The sequence below is a fragment of the Alosa pseudoharengus genome, unplaced genomic scaffold, assembly GCF_046254945.1.
Source record: "Alosa pseudoharengus isolate Yale_2024_CS ecotype anadromous, Long Island Sound unplaced genomic scaffold, YU_APseudo_1.1 YU_APseudo_1.1_scf_7, whole genome shotgun sequence".
In the NCBI taxonomy this organism is placed as follows: domain Eukaryota; kingdom Metazoa; phylum Chordata; class Actinopteri; order Clupeiformes; family Clupeidae; genus Alosa; species Alosa pseudoharengus.
Genome location: NW_027468859.1, coordinates 38,975,868 through 38,993,795, shown reverse-complemented (window position 1 = coordinate 38,993,795; position 17,928 = coordinate 38,975,868). Strand labels below are relative to the sequence as shown.

At 42.5% G+C, this 17,928-nt stretch overlaps 1 protein-coding gene across 1 annotated transcript in view; it reads left to right on the top strand.

Moving 5' to 3' along the window:
* The first annotated feature begins 5,746 nt into the window (after positions 1-5,746).
* LOC143110275 (heparan sulfate glucosamine 3-O-sulfotransferase 5) overlaps positions 5,747-17,928 on the top strand; it is a 44,734-nt gene continuing 32,552 nt past the window's right edge. The window contains exon 1 of the mRNA XM_076273167.1: positions 5,747-6,091. The gene's annotated coding sequence lies outside the window, so the exon portion shown is untranslated. The remainder of the gene's footprint in view (positions 6,092-17,928) is intronic.

Sequence of the window (17,928 nt, the reverse complement as noted above, 5' to 3'; positions counted from 1 at the left end):
CGACCCCCAAATCAGTCTCCATCCGTCTTCATCGGGCGGCGGGCGAGGCCTTCGCTCCCCTTCCCCGGGCACTACAGGTCTGTCCGTGACGCGCCGCCACCACGGCGTTCTCATCCGTCTTGATTCCATTTCCCAGCAGCCACCGACGTGGACTGTCCGGCTGTGACCAAGGACGGTGCCGCCTCCCCGGCCCTCCCCCGGCCCAGCGTTGGCGTGGCGGAGAGATGATGCCACTACAGGTAGATGTCCATCCGTCATCATCACCGGCTACTCTTGCGGTTTCGTGTTGACTTGTCTGCGAGGAGACCCCTCTACCATTCCTCTTGATCCCATTAGAGGCTGGTCTGACATCAGGTGGATAAATGGACACCTCTGCCAAAAAGAAGATGAGGGTGCTTTGTAAAAGATAAAAAAAAAAATGACGAAATCCTGAATTTATTTTGGTCACAACTGCAAAATATTCTGCTGCATCTTCCCTGAGTCAGTCAGTGATCTGAATTTTCTCTTCAGGCAGAGGTTCCAGGCCCTGAAGGCCAGTGCACTGTCACCTTTTCATTTGTAACTGATTAATCGCCGGGTTGGACTTCATGTCCAAATAATGGCTTTAATTAAGCAATTAGGAGGGATCTGTCATCCCTTGGGTTGGGAGCAGCTTCCACCTTACTTGTCCGTGCTAAGCCTTGAGATCCATAATTCCTTCTAATATCATGTGTGCATGCTATGCAAATTTCCATGAGGCAATATACTCAAGGTTTCCAACTAGTAGGCAGAGAGAAGGTCCAGCCAGTGGAAATATATAGTATATGGTGATGAACTTGCCTGCTGGTGCTGTGGGGTGGTGCTCATTGCTGTAGTACCGCAGAGAAACAGTAGGAGGGGAAAGAGAGCAAAATACTGTTATGAAGAAACAAGTAATGTGCCTCAAATCACAAGACACTCTTTATTTTAAAGATGAGCTTTAAATCCCCCCTCTGACATTCTGAGGAACTTGAACTTGAATCATTCAGTACTTTCATGAATGGATTGAGTAGTTTAATTCTGCCCGTCCATTTAAATAATTTCATGAATACCTCCTTTTTGGAATTTTGGATTTCTGCCATTTTATTTTGGCAGTTTAAAATGAATCCCTCTGACATGCAGTCAAAGGATGTTTGAAGATTGCAGGGTGTGAATATGAAGTGTGTTTTCTAACCTTGACTAAACCTTGGAGAACCCTGAATGAACAAAAACTAGTCACCAACCTTCACAATGAATCGGTGAGAAGTATTCTTTCCATCTTGCTGACAAATGTTTACAGTAATAAATACTTGTTGTGACACCTCACAACGATGAATAGAATTGATCACAGTGTTATTGAACACTTGAAACATTATTTTGTGACACAACAAATGGCCTGTAAAATGTTAATTTCCTCTCCCCCAGCCCCATAGCATGGCCCCCAACAACTCTGAGGCCAAATTTAGTTAATAGCTTGAAAATGGAAAGAATTCCATTCTTTTCCACTCTAGTTTTTTTCATCAGGAATAAACAGGGCCAGACGAGGGTCATATCTCCCAAAAAAAGATCCTTGCCAGTGGCTCTTCTTTTCCTGTTCTTGCTGAGGACGGAGGAGGTAATTTCATCCTTGTTTATACCCTATACTCACACTCTCCTTTCACATCACCAAATTGATTTCACTCTTCATATGGCCGAAATTCTCCCGTTTCCTGCTCTCCGTGGTGAAATTAATCATGGTAATGTTCCTTGTAACTGAAAAGAAAATTAATTTTCACTACCACACCGATCACCGTAATAACAGGGTACAAGTGAGGGCAAAATGGGAAATCATTACTCAGTGAACGTTATCTTTATCACGGAAACCTCGGCTGAGTCCAAACAGGATAGGAAATGAAGGGACAGCAGGGTTTGCATGGCCTGATGGGCATCAGATTGTAGCACCATTCCAAAAAAGCATTTTAAAGGCAATTGGACATTAATTGATCCCTTATGTCATGAGGGAAAAAAGAAAGTATAAAAAATCAGTATAACCATTTCATCTCTTGAGGGGAAAAAGAGGTCTTTCCACTCATGCATGTTATTAAAATCATTGAACTGAACTCCACATGGGAAAGTCTAGTCTAGGTGTAGATTATGCTAAGGAAATGGCAATTTGGCTGTCCAAGGAATTTGAATTAATAAACAACTTTTTAGGGAATGTAATGCTGTCATAAATCATGATGACATCTAAAAGTTACAAGCCTGCATCTGAGAACATGAAATGATCACATGCAACCTATGGATGGAACATTCACCCAAGCAAGGTGTTACCTAATGAGGAAAACAGTGTTAAACCAGCTGACATGGTAATGTGTGAGCAAATATTTTAATGACACTACATAATGTATTCTAGATTTCTGAATGCTGTGATAAATAACTTTGCAATGTGTATGAGGGCTGTTTAATGAGCACATTACTTTATATCATTTTAGCATTTGCACTTAATGCCTGTCAAAATAAATAAATAAGAGTGGAGCCATAGTTATACTGATAAAGACAGAATTATAGCAATTTAACAGTGCCAATTTGCTACTTCCAAGGTGTGTGATAGCCTACAATGATTACCAAATGTCAATACAAAATACTTGATTTAGAGTTGCTGTATGTTTCTCTATTAGGAGTGGAACACAAAGGATTCCTTAATCTGTTTCTGTGTCCTATAGCATAGGGGGAAAGTACCTGATAGATCAACAGCACTGAGAAGAAATTATCACCCTTTTTGATAACTGTTGCCCATGCACCAATCAGGAACTTATTGTCAGAGTTTGTAATACTCTTCCTGGTTTAAAGGTCAGCACAGTATTTTCCCAGTGGAGTCTTACTGTATACAATATAACTGAAGTGAATAGGTATGACCTTCCCTTGTTTCAAAAGATTTAGAGGCTGAAATTCACAAGACTGGCTAACAGCCAGCACCATTAAATAACACAACAGTGTGTACGGTATTCCAGAGTCCTTAGAGGACTTGGCTTGTCATGGGAATGTGTATGCTACTGCACAACCTGACTGTGGGGTTGGGGAAGGTGTATGCTACTGCACAACCTGACTGTGGGGTTGGGGAAGGTGTATGCTACTGCACAACCTGTCTGTGGGGTTGGGGAAGGTGTATGCTACTGCACAACCTGACTGTGGGGTTGGGGAAGGTGTATGCTACTGCACAACCTGTCTGTGGGGTTGGGGAAGGTGTATGCTACTGCACAACCTGTCTGTGGGGTTGGGGAAGGCTGTGAGGAGAGCAGACCTGCTTTCATCAGTGTGTCATTATTGTAGGACAAAAGCATTACTAAATAAAACAAGATATTTTGGTTATCTGATAGTGGCTTTGAAGTGATTTTTCATCTTCTTTTAACTTTGGTCGCTTGTGTGTAATGTGTGTAATGGGAGCTTTTTGTCTTAACCCACATGGCTTTCCCTGATGCATGCCATGAGGACTGATCCTTCCCATCTGAAGATTCCTACATGTAATTTTATTCGCATGAGATTTCTTTGCCTTCATTTCAATGCTCTGTTTGGTTGGAGAGCAAGCCAGTGGAGCACCACTCAGTGTTAGCAATCGCATTAGGACCCTCCTCTGGTCCTGATTACAGCCAGCCCTGGTGCTCAAACCCCCTGTCCACCCTGCCACATGACCAAAGCCTGTGAAAGTGGATTAATCCCATAAGAGTGGTAAAATCACTGGTCCAATAAAAAGAGTAATTTTGTTAGTTTCTGCATGGAGATATGTCCAGAGCACTCTTGAAGGACAAAGTGAATGTTAAACAAGATTAGAGTGTGGAGACAGCAAGAGCAGACATGGTATTTTCTGTGTTGCCAACACATGCATGTGGTACAGGTCCACGTGCCCTGCCAACATCTTCCAGTTCACAATGACTCATGAACTGAGATCATAGAGATGGGTTTTGGGAAGTCTCGGTTACTCCTCAATGTAATGGGCTGTTGTTGTTAATAAGCACAAAACATGGAATTACGCAAACTAGTCATGCTTCTCATCAAAACACAATGTCATTATGTTGAACTTACATATTTATCCCACGGAATAAGCAAGAATGTGGAGTAACTTCTGAATTAGAAAGGGAAATGATCACATGGGATACCGTGGTGCCACCATAAGCCTTTACAGGAACATTGAGTTAACCATGCAGCTATCAGTATTGCCAATAGTTTTAACATTGTGTTTGTTAATGTTATTTATTATGCTTAAAGATCAGAATCAGATATAGAATTTTGGAGCTGGGTTGTATCGTATGTTATGCTTTGAGATGAGCCATGCTTTGTTTCCATGCTTTGTGTTAGGTATTGAGCTTGCAAAAGATATCAGTGATTTCTTGGCGCATGTTTCACTCAATAGCTGCTTCTAAGTATTATGGCACAACTGAAACATGTTTCATCTCAAGAAGCAATTACTTTAATAATGATCTGATAGCATTAACACTGCAATATTCTTTGCAACATCTGAATGCCTACTCAGTACATGACATGCCTCAATCTGTGAAACACAATTCATTTGAAGTGACATAAATATTTCATGTAAACTTAATTTAAACTGTTTAATTTGAATTAGTTGCTCAAATTGGGTCATCGTGGCTTGAATCAATTTTTTTAACTGAAAGAAAAATTCTGCATTAATTTAAGACATTTCCTTTATTTGCAACCAGTACCCATATTAAAATGAAGCAAATCCAATGGGTTATTACTTCAGTGTATACACAAAAGCAGGGAAGCAGAAATCCTAACAGAATATGAAAAGCATGGGGAAGAGACCATTTCAGCTGCAGCATGGCACAAATGATCAAGCACTATACAGACAAACTTTGAACAGATGGGACAAATTTATTTTCATGTTGGGAAGATGAATTACACCTCCTTAGACATGATAGGTTTGCTTAAAAGTTGGTCAACAAACCTCAGGTTTTGGACAGGTTTATTCTAACTTTTCTGCATTTCATATTTCAACATTACAAACAACAAAGCAGTTGCATGGCCCTCTGCATAAGAATGAGTGAGCCAAGTTGTCTTACGCTTGATAGACTCAATCTGTTCTAGGACAACTGAATAATTGAAAGTTCTAACTCAGAACCATCTGGCAGTCAGAAAGCCCTTGGAAATATCCACTTCTCTGCTAATAATTTCAGGAAGGAAAGTTCCTAGTCGACCATAAACATTTCTAATATTAGAGTAGCTTAGATAATAAGTGTGCTATTGTTGACTGACCTGTGGTTTGACAGAGCCAAGCTTCTTTTTAGCTTTTAGATGCCATGTTATTGAAGTCCATACACTGAGGACTGATGGTGCAGGTGTATCATGCTGATTTTGAAAAACAGTGAGTGTATTGATCTCCAGATAATCAGCTTCATACAAACTCCTCATGGGCAAAAAATCCCCCTGGAAGCAGAGCAGTTATCTACGACTGGTTTAATTAATGGCATTTGAAAACAAGGAAACTGTGCAAGATTGCCAACAGCTTACACTGACTCCCACACTTACCCTTGGTTATGTCTACCAGCAACTGTGTGAAGTGGCCAGCGGCTCGTCTTGCGCGCAACCACCCAACTCCCTCAAGTAACACGCCCAATTCTCAACATCAGTCGTTTGTCACAAGTCGGCTGCTACTGGCTAAAGGCAACGGTGGGCAGAACCACTGCCTCTGCAGCTCAAAAGCATCCACTCGCTATCAGGGTGATAGGAAGCAAGCAATGTGACAAATGCACCAGCAAACGATATCCAGGACGGGACAGCCGAGAGCTTCGCCTACTCTAACTGACTCTAAAACGTCCGTTGCATATGTCGTTTATGTCATTTGAATAGAGGCATATTTGATGTGCATGCCTCTTGCGCCGTGAATAACTAAAAAAGAGTTTTGTGGGAATTTCTAAATATTTCGAGAAAATTCGCGTCGGAAGACTGTGATATACATCTAATTGCTGTGTGTATAATACTCCTCAGTAAAAACAAAAGCTCCTCCTGGAAAGAGTGTTATGTGGAAGCGCGCACTGTCCGTATCTCGAGCTTTTCACCGGTGAGAGGGTAGCTGTGAACCGTAGAGGATGTTGAGCAGGTAAGCCACACAAACCAGTTTGATGGTCTTTAGTAAACAATGTCAGATATCCGCCTGGTACAGTCTCGTCTTTACTTTAACAAAGGTATCTCGTGTAGGTTTATTTGTAAATTGACACCTTAGCGCATTGTGCTACCATGTACTTTTTGCTTTGAGAGCGAGAGGCAAACTATCTCTCTTTACAAACTAATGATGTCGTTGTCGTGGTTAGCTTGTGCGCTGCGGGAGGGTTCTGTTTGTTTATGTCCTTTGGTCCATTGTGAATAAACGAACACAGCAACCTGATCATGACAAGTTGTGTAGTGTAGGGATTGCGAAGCATGTCATGAACCTACACTTGGCACACCGAGGCACATACTTTCCCAGGGAACCTCGGGTAACGTTACCATGGCAAATAACACTGTCCTTGTCCGAGGAACTCTCTATCATATTTCTCTCAAATCACTCTTATGACTTTCCAAGCATACACCGTTGGCTGGACACTTTCATTTATGCTGGTATATTTACAAAAAAAAGAGTGATTACTGAGCTGTAATGGAATTGAGGGTTCTTTAAGCTTGCTGAACCATCTGTATGGACTAAATAGTGTTGTGGTGTTGGAAGTGTCATACTGTCTTGGTGTGATTCCTCTGCAGTGAAGTGAAGGATTTTTTTATTGTGATGTACCATCCATCCACAATAGAGATTCATAAGCGCTCTGCATAAACCAAAGCCACCAAGCTGATAACAAGAGAAAAGCATGGGAAGAAATATGCACACTTCTCTTCATTTTAAAATATAATGTCAGATAATATTAACATATCATCAATAATGAACCATCAGGAGAATTCTGTCTTTTTTGTGTGAGAGAGCAAGTGTATTGCTTTATTGTCTCTGTTTGTTTATATGTGTGTGTGTGTGTGTGTGTGTGTGTGTGTGTGTGCGTGTGTGTGTAAGTGAGTTATTTGGCTTGCCTCCCTCTTTCTCTCTATACTCTCCTCATGATCATTTGCTTTCATTACTGTCTGCAGATGCTATTTGGAGTGTAGATCCAGCTGTCATCATTACTCTGCATTTAGTATCTAATAGGGCTTTTGTAATTAGTGAGTCCCTAACCCCATTTATAACAGTCACTGGAAATTGAATAAATAAAGCACGCAGATCAATGCTGAATTAATGATCAGAGCAGGATTTAGTCAGATTAGCATGCATCTACACATTGCACTACGCTGTTGGACACTTAACACCACAGAACGGACTTCTGGGAGACCCCGACATTTTCACTCTGCCGACCAGTTTGGTATGCTAAACAGCCTCTGTTGTGTGCTATCTCAGCAGAGAGTTCCATCTCCAGCTGCCACAGGCTGGGCAGAACACACTAAATAAGTAAACGCTCAAACTCATAAAGGCAGTCTCGCCATCGCCCGCCCCCTCACTCACCACACAGGCTGGCAGGCAGAAGAGCAGACTGCTGTGCCGTAGAAAGCTAGATATTAAGCACACGGTGGTGGCCAACAGTGGGCATTACTCAGGCCCGCCGGACTTGCTTTAGTCATCCTAATGGGTACAGCATGTGGCTGGAGAGTTTTGGGTGGGGTCTAAACGCCCATGGAATCAGCACAGGTACTTCTTTGACCTTTGGGGAGGCAAAATAAAACACACAATGTCTGTGCAGTGGCTGATGTGATGATTGGATGGCTGAAGAACTGCCAAGGACTGTAAAACTCTCAGAGAGAGAGAGAGAGAGAGAGGCTATAGAGGAGACAGACACACTGATCAGTTTTACAATGTGGTGAAGTAGCTATGGGAACAGGTGAAATCCTTGTGCAGTTTGTTCCAAAAAACCCAAATGTCATCAAATGAATCACTTTCAAATTAATAGTGTCTGGACTGTAACAAATGCATGGTGCTAGAAAAGTCTGAGCAGTTTTTTGCATTGTGTGTATGACAGCATAAATATGACCTTTTCAAAATTAATATGAGGGTGATATTGTCCATCAGACAAACCAGTAGATGAGACGGAATACACTTGAATTGATTTTCAGTTGAAATGTATACTTTTTAGAGCATTGTTTAATCTACGAAGGGGATTTTGTCATCTGACCTCTGTTTAAACTGTTTAAAATGCATAGGAAGGAATGTACTGCTTGTTTAACTTTGCTCTGAGGCACCGTGTGTATAGCACATGGCTAAATTAAGCTCCATAATCAATCTTGTTTGACACTGATCCTCTACTGTCATCATATCACCCTACTTTTGACATAACAAGCAGTACTAAATTTAAGCAGACATACTTGGGTAACAATGGAGGGGATTAATTGCTAGCTCAGGGGGCTAACATGTATTGAAAAGGCATGGTAATTTGTTGAGGCTGCTGCAATATGTGGAAGAGAAATTTGTCAATCCTCTCAGCTGACACCCTATCTAAGTCATCTTCCTCTGGCTGGAGATATATAGCGAAGGTGACCGTGCTCATTATTCACACACTGCTCTGCCTCTGCCCACCATTCTGTTGCACTCTGATCAAATGTGCTCTGTTATGCTTCTGCGTAATGATTTGAGAAGGTTAAACCTTACAGCACTGAAAGGACAGCATGTTTTAAGACTTCTCAGACCAGTGTGTAATATACACAACAGTGAATTAGTGTTATGGCTCTTGTGGCTGTGATTTATGCGTTGATAGATTCATGCATAGATTTTGCCACAGATGGGTGATTGTCTGCTGGTTTGAAGACATATTCAAAATTGCAATAATGAAGAGTCAATACAGTATGTTCTGTTGAATTGATTTGTTTTTGGAAAACCTGAATTGAATATGAGGAATTATAGAGTGGTCTACACGATTGTCTAAAGTGATGCAGATTTGTATCATAATATGACCACATAAAGTCTTATTTCAGAAATGACCAGTCAGCTTTAGGATGTAAAGCTATAGCTACCTATAGGACTTCAATGGCAAATAGTGTACTGAATTAGTATTGCAGCTTTATAGCAGGTAGATCACATTAAATATGACTAACTCTACAGTTTAAAGTTCAAATATGAAATTAAATTAAATATTAACTAGAACAAATAAATCTAAAATGACCTCCTAGTTTAGTAGACATTAAAGAGGGTGAGTCAAGGTGCCTTTCATCTTTTAGAAGAAACAATGAATTTGTTGACATTTCTTGAAACTGTAATTGGTTTAAAAATGGAGCAGAAAGGAAAAGGAAAGTTAAGAGGCCAAAAGTACAAATCATCTTCTGGTCTCGCATGTACCCAGCTCAAGATACAAATAAAATAGTTCTGTGAAAATATGTTGTCTTTGTGACTAGTCCAATAATTGGTTTGTTTGTCTCACTTAGCCATATCTCAATACTGTCAGAATACATGTAAATGGTAAATGGTAAAAATAACAATAAATAAGCATATGTAAATGTATAGACTATTTAAAACATTGGTATATGTTTGGACCACTGATTAAGTTGGATACTCAAATCAGTGTTGATGTTTGAAAATGTTTTATCTTTGCATGCTTTTGCACAAAACAATAACATACAGATGACAAAACAGAATTTAAAATGCAGGTTAACAGTATTTTAGTTGATGATCACTGAATCACTGTCAGAATCAGCTGTGGCCCACTGGTTAGCACTCTGGACCTGTAACCGGAGGGTTGCCAGTTCGAGCCCCCACCAGTGGGAACGGCTGAAGTGCCCTTGAGCAAGGCATCTAACTCCTCACTGCTCCCCGAGCGCCGCTGTTGTAGCAGGCAGCTCACTGCACCGGGATTAGTGTGTGCTTCACCTCAGTGTGTGCTGAGTGTGTTTCACTAATTCAAGGATTGGGATAAATGCAGCGACCAAATTTCCCTCACGAGATCAAAAGAGTATATATACTTAATACTTATACTTAATCAATGTTATTACTCCATAAGTGGATGTGCTTTAAGCTGTTTTCTGGTGTAGCCTTCTGACATTCGACATAAACCAAATAGCTAAGCTAACTGAGGTTATTCAGCTAAAGTTATCCAATGCAGTTTCAGATTTTTTGCTACTGGGCTCCCCCTACAGTTGTGGAGTACTTATATTGTACACTACTGTCATAAATACCACTCATTGCACTGAATTAGAAACAAATAGTAGGCTATTCCACAATTGCCGTAAAGCAATTTGTGATTCTCCAGGTCAGGGAGAGGAAGGTCGCAAGGCAGTTTCTCTGTGGCTGGGAAGGGTACAGCTGGGAAGGTGTGTCATTCTCCCTATTACAAGTTAGTGTAACATCCAAATGACTTTGAATCTGCAAAGAAATACCGTAGAAAGAGGAAGAGGAGAGAATTGACAGTAGTGCTCCAGAAATTACATTTGTTTGCCCAGAAATTACTTTTTATGTCTATTAGTCAATTATGTCTATCTGCTTTACTCTTGAAAATGAGACCTGTATTTATGTATATTGTGGGGCTGCCATTTCATATCAGCGTCCTGTAAGTGTACAACTGGGAGTATAAACTCTGTGTAAAACTGTTGTAGTTGAATCATACATAATTTATTTCAATGGAATAAATGAAGTGGCAAATACAGGCAACTTATTTGCCTTAATGACTGGTTTAACCGCACAGGACACATATTGGTGTTCTGTGAACAAGTGGCAAGATTTGGTGTTTGTATTTTCCACAAATTATTTCTCAGCTTTGTACTATGTTGAGATCCTATTTACGGGATTACTTGCTTGCTTGCTTGCTATGCACATTTATATCCCTTAATGTAGAGCTCAGTGTTTGTATTATTTTTTGGATTGTTTCATTACAGCAGTTAATGGTGTCCCCACCTTCGCTCTGTCATGCACTTCCACCCCATGATTGGAAATCAGTGCCTAAAAATCAAAGCCAATCTGCTCGCTCCCTTCAGCTGAGCACAGTGCTTCAGGCTACCTGTGGCCATCTCTGTGTTGACAGAATCAGCAGGACGAACTGCAGTGTGTCCACTCTGACTGACTGCAGGTGTTCAGCCATGCCTCTTCCCCGAGGAGAGGTGGGCTCAGAGACATGTCTCAGTTACGTCCAACCCTTTCCTTCACTCTGCTGCTCTCCTTTCATTTCCCTGTCATAAGAATGCGCTAGCTACAGTACGTGCATATGCGTTAGCTGCTGCCAGAGCACAGAAATTACACAACGCAATGCTGATGAACTTGGACTTCATGCCATTCATCTCAAAGGCAAAAGCGAGATTTGTGACACAGCTTATTTAACTAAGGAATAGTGAGCGATTCTAAGCCAATACACTTTCAGCAAATATCTCCTAGCAGTGTGTTCTGCAGCGTGGGCACTGAAAAAAACAACAACTCTGGTTTCCCTACACAGCCCTGGCCCCATACACTGTGTGCACCCACTCACATAACACTATTGCAGCCAATCAGAAACAGGTGTCACTATTTGCACCCACAAACCTATGGTGGGATGGGAGTTTTTTTTGGCTGTTCAAATATCAACAGTCTTCATCCAGAATCGCCATCTCTAAGTTCACTAAAGTTGCCTGACCCCAACAATGACTGCAGTGATGTGTGGGGGAAGGAATAGTTTTGTGTACTTTTCCCTTGTAGCATCCACAATTGGAGATTGGTGGAGGAAAGGCTTAGACATGCAATCTACTCCTCACTGTGTATTTGTAAAAATATTTGTTTGTAAACAATCTCATGCTGTAGCTACAGTGGTAGCGTAGTTGAAGTGGCTCCAGAGCTATTGAGGTAAAATATTTTTGTCATTATGGTTTGTATGGTTTAGCTGGGTGGCCCTTCATTCAGTGTTCAGATGATGCCAATATCCCCATCAGTCTCCTCAAGGAGTTTGTCAGGACATGCCCAGTCAGTCAGCTGAGATCTCGAGCCGGTTTTGGGGGACCCTCTCACTGGACCCATTCAGTGTGCTATCTCAGGGAGGCATATGCCCTGGGTCTTACACAGACATGGCATATGTGATGGTGAACGTGCCTGCAATTTTGAGGGCATTTGCCACACTGTCAATTAACAGGGTTTATAGGAGGTGCCATGAACGTTACCATGGTAACCGGAATCTTTGGCAGTGGTTTGCACTCCCTGCAGGCAAGTGGAGTGCAGCAAGTTTTACTGTTACACTGTAGCTACCATTTTAAAGATTCACAAGCTGTAGTGCCCAGGGATAGAAACAATAAGCATGAAATACTTAGCCTAGCTGGCAATGTAAAAGATGTGTATGTGTGTGTGTATGTGCATGTATGTTTATGTGCTTGCAGACCTAGATTTCTGGCTGGACTGATTCGGAAGCTTAATGCTTAGTGGCTATTCTGGTTCAGAACCAAATCTGAATGGAGAGCAGATCTTAACGGAAGGGAAAATGTATGTTTTCCTCTACCATGTTATTCTGGAAAATATTCTGTTACCATGCTATTCTGAAAAAAAATAAGTGTCATTCTAGCAAGGGGCATTTGAATGATTCCTTGTCATAATTGGGGTTTCTGGTGCAAGGGCTGTTTTGGCGAGCTGGCAGTGGCGTGCAGGGTTCAGGGTAATTGAGTTTACTCCTGCCCGAAATCCCAGCGTGGCCCTGCGAACCGCCAGGCACCCCAGTGGCGGCCTGTTGTCCATCTGGCTGACTCCGCGGCCGTCGGCCGGAGGAGGTCAGGCCGACATGGCCGACTTCATCTGCCGCGCTCCATCCGGCCTGCTCTCTCCGGCCTGCTCTCTCCTGCCCTCTCCTGCTCCCTCGCTCGCCCCCTCTCCCCCTCTCCTTGCTTGCCTCAGCAGATGCTGTTTGTTTTTGCGCCGGCCAGAGCGGCTGGTTAGAGAGTCCCTCCGTTCAGCCGAGGCTGTAAAGCGACGCTGATGAGGAGTAATCTGAGCTGGCCTCAGACAGGGATAAACACCCCCCTCCACTCCCCCCATAACACCATCTCGTTCCCCGGACCCGCCCTGCCTCCCCCCTCCCTGGTGTGAGTTATAGTTTACATTCATCTGAGAGAGCACTTAGTTGCCAGTCGCGCTTTGTCTTCAAGTATTCTTTTCACTTGGGCCATATTGATCGCAGTTGCAGAGTGTTAATGATGAGTCATACTATTAAATGTGATGACCCACACTGTATTCAATTACCCCCTTTTCTGATGGAGATGGCCCCTTGTAATTAAGCTTTAAGCTGATGCGTTTACCAAGGGAGAACACTGTGCAAAACACAATTACTTAGCCCTTGCACTTTTATGTGCAAAGAAGAAAAAAATACCGAAGTGACAAAGTCCTGCTCAAGTTTATCATTCTCATTTTTTATCACTTTCACACAGTAAAAGAGATGAATGTTTTCTGAAACTGCTGGAGTAAAATAGTGATGTGACACTGGCAGGATAATCATTTACTGGCACTTTTTTGGGGATGCTCCTGCTTTTTTTTCATTCTCTGTGGAAAGTTTGCGGGGAGAAATGCATGGTGCCGTCGAGCCTGTCGGTCATACTAAAGATTTTATTCCCATTAATAATTGAAGCTTGATGAGGCTGAGGAGAGACAGTGGCTGGTAATTACCTGGCTGAGGGCTGCCCAAAGACTGGGCCTGTCATCCTGTCAACAGACACGGAGTGTTTTACAGTCACGGCAGGACGAGAGTGTCTGGGTAACTGTTTCATCATCTCATGTATTATGCGTTCTTTGATCTCCGCCTTGCTGCAGTAGCCACTGTGAATGTTGACCAGCAGGAAGGGGAGGAGAGCTATCATGGAGCCTTTTTAGATGTTTCAGCTGTGGTTGTGGCTGGGGATGTGGGAGAGCTCAAAATGGAGAGATGATGACTCTTTTTTTTTCTCCCTAATGGAAGAGCTAATCATTAACATAGCAAAAGCAGAGTGGTGCACATATCTGAGATGGGTCCTTACTGCAAATTGCATGCCTCCTGTTAAGGCTGGTCACTCCGCACTGATTATTAGTGGTGGATTTAACATGTGTGCACATTGACTGAATACATTACTGCACTTATTGTGTAATCACATTCATATTTCAGGACGTAGCTACAGCACTCCTGGTTTCAACCTGTCTCTGATTACAGAGATTGTTCATGATAAGAGCGCCATTTTACACCACATAAATACTTAACTCATGTTTACTTTCACCTTGCAGTTGCAATGGCATGAAACAAACATACTCTACTCCTCACAATCTGCCCATGTGGAAAGGCCGGCTCAGTGCTGATTCCGTATTCAGGTCTGCTTTCTAATAGTCTTAGGATCTGTAATGAGGGAGATGTCAGCGGCCAGGCAAGGTGAGAAACTGGAAAAGTTTCCGTCGTCAAAATAGGAAAATCCCATTAATATTAAATTCCGCTACAGCGAGCCACAGATTTAACAGTATTTCCTTTTGTCATCAATTATCCAACAGTGTCACAGTCATGGCGGCTGGCACGTCTGCCAGCTTGCATCAGAGCCTGGTCCATATAAGACAGCAATTAATCTGACCTGTCTGATATCCTCTACCTATCACAGCTGTTGACAACACGCGGTGGACGAACATGCAGCTAAGGAGAGCATTTGCATTGAGCCCATCGCTCTGCTGCAAATCAGTGCATAATGTGAGCGCAGAAGGAGATTACGTGCCCCGCTTGTGCTCACAAGGAGAAAAGCAGCCTTTGAAGTTTCTGACTCAACACAGGACTTCTGAGAACCCAGGCTCAGTCCCCAGCTAGTCAGCAGATTGTCAGTTCATATGAGCATGCAGGCACTGCGTTATGCCATACCATCCCCAGCTTAACAGCACCAGGAAATTAAGTAGGGAGAAAGTCTGCCATTTCATTGAGCAAATATTTTTTTTATTCACCACTCTGAAGTCTCTTGTGACTCTTAAATTTTTTGTAATATATATATATATATATATATATATATATATATATATATATAAAAAATCCCAATATAAAATTCCTTAAATGAGACAAACCCAGGAGTGCTGATAAAAATGGCATGCTTCACCATGCTCTCTGTCCCTTTGGATAAAAGTGTCTTCTAAATGACTAGGAGTTTAGTGTTTTGAAACTTTTTAGGACTACACATCCTTGTCCTTTAACACAAGGAATATTAATTAAAAACCACATTGAACATTTAAGCCATTGTGAAAGAAGAGACTGACAGTTTGCCTCAGCTCCCAATTCTTCTGTGAAAAATGGATTCCATTCATTTATTTCTCATCGGTAGAGATAGATGTTGTCGTAGGCCAGTGTTCACTTGGCTCTGGTGCTGAATCAGATTCCAGGTTCTTTTGATCAGATGTTCCACCCAATTAGCTCAAAGCCAACACCCAACAAGTGGTTGTCAGGTCCAAAACACTTTCAGCTATTGTGCCCTCCATATCTCTTGGCACCTCTGGTGAGATGAGTAAAAAGTCTAAACTAACCCTAGGAAATAAAAACCAAATCATCCCCTTTTACCAGAGTCTTACGAGTCTTCTCCTGCTCTCATTCCCTGAGTTGTAGCCATATGGCCTTGTGCTCAAGTCTATTTGTGTTACAGACACACAGGTGTACACATCCAGGAGGTAGAGACACTTCCACATGCACTGCTTATATATTTATACACAGTATCCACATATTCTATGTAGGCACACACACACAGAGAGAGAGAGTTGGTAATAGTTCTGCTAAGCCTCATCCTTTGGGATGCAACCTAAATGTTCTCATTCTCTCATTCTCAGCCACACAGGACAGGAGAATGCTTTTCTCTGCCACCTCTGACATTGTCAAGGTAGTGAAAAGGCTTTGCCTGCTTGGCTCAACCACTGAGAAATAAATGTGGATGGGAAATATCTTTAGACGTTAATACTGAATTTAGGTTATGCTTTGGAGCTATTCTTTCTTGACATGGGACTGTGGATGCTGATGAGGGTGTCCTCCGTAAGTGGGCCAGGAACAGCCTCCCACTCGGCCCGGATCTGCAATGTGTCAAATCTCAGAGGTCTCAATTAGTGCTGAAGGAGACACTGTGGGACCAGTGTGGGAGATTTTTTGTCCTCAAAGCTGCATTGTTGCGTCAGATACTGCACTATGTTCAAAGGCTATTTATGCTGCAAGGTGTTTTTTTTTTTTAAGATGTTTTGCATACATTTCAGATGTTCCATGTTTGACAAAATATTCAAAACCATGAGAGATGATAAAAGGTAATGATTGTGAGCATGCATGTGAGCATATCTGTATCAGTGCTTAAGATGCATATGTGTCTATGTGTGTGTGTATGACTAGTGTGTATGCACGCACACAACTGTAAGAATATTATTTATGCTTCCCTGTCCTGACTTGCCGAGCTAACAGCAGAGTCAGACACAGTAGAGGCCTTTTTAATAACAGTTTGTGTTGAACCCAGTCGGCAGTGACCCCGAGGGTCAGCAAATACATTTACAGGTCACCTGCATCTTCCGTCTTCCCAGGCGCTTCCTCCTCCGCGCTCCAGACGGACGCGCATCTCCTGATTAGACTCTCCGCCTTCGCCGCACATCCCGTGGAGATGAGCTGTGGGGATGTGGGGTCAAAGTTCACTGGCAGAGAGCTTGGGGAGGGGGGCAGGTCAGAAGGTCATCTGCCTTAGATCCATAGATTTCTACATTACATCCATAACACCGGTGGGTCCAGCAGCAGTCCGTGTACTGCGGTAGCTGCTCTCCTCTGGCAGGGTCTGGGCAGTGAGAGCACTTTAGCAGAAGCCCCTGGAGGCTCATCCTGCTCTCCACAGCACAGAGGGACACAGACCTGTCACGTGCCCTATTCAGATCATCTGCTCACTGCGCTTAATACTGCAGGGATGATTGGAGCGCAGAAATATTGTAGATACACACTATGATATCACTGATGTCTTTAGAGTGTGAAAATAATTGTCAGAAAATGAGTGAGTTCCACTTTGAATAACAAGTACATGAACCTCCTAGGACATCCAAGTGCAACCACCCAATTAGTGTAGATGAAAGTTAACACTCCAAGGTTGTTTATTTCATTTGTTTACTAGCTTGTTGTGGAGGGAGCGGTTAGACCATGAACCCAGAAGCCCTCCCCACCGACTGAGACTCTCGCTCTGTTATGTTTGAGTCCGGTGAGCGGACGCCCTCCTCTGCGTGATGAGTACAGCTGTAGCAAGTGTCCCTGAGGCCCGGTTATTTTCTGGCTGACCGATCGTCCTTGCGGTCAAAGCAGCACATACCTTCTCTCCTCACTTAATGAACCCACCTGTGACATCATTAGCGCTGCCAAGACGTTGCTCCTTACACTTTCACTGATACCACTGCTCCTTCATTAACACAAGTTTCTAGCCATCCTAGATACAACTTTTCACTTTTGCAAAACAAGCATTGCAGTTTGTGCGTAAATGTAATGTAAATGTATCTTTTTTTATTTAGCATAGGGAATGTTTGAATTGTATATCATGATATTGTATTCACGTGATGTATGTGCCTTTGCCCTGTTGCTGTCTAGAACTAGATTAGACCAAACTATTTTCTCTATAGCATACCTGTCAACACTCCCGTTTGTCCCGGGTTTCTCCCGTATTTCAAAGTCATCTCCCAGCACCCTCCCGTTTTGTTATTTCTCCCGGAAAACTCCCGTCATTTGCATGGCCATCCAACTTTATTTTAAAATCATTGATCCATTCAGGTTGCCAGATTGTGTATGAAATACACCCTACACATACACGATCACTTAGTTTCAATTTCAACTGTTTTGTCATAGGCTAAAACCTGGCAACCCAAAACCCAAAAAAGGAAGCGGGTGCCAACTGCGCAGCCTGTCTCGTCGTAAGCAAGCGGGCTAGTTGAATGGCCTCCAGAACTAGCTGTTGTGAAATTGTTGGGAATTTAATTGATTAACACATCACATAAACTGTTACTGAGTGTTGTTG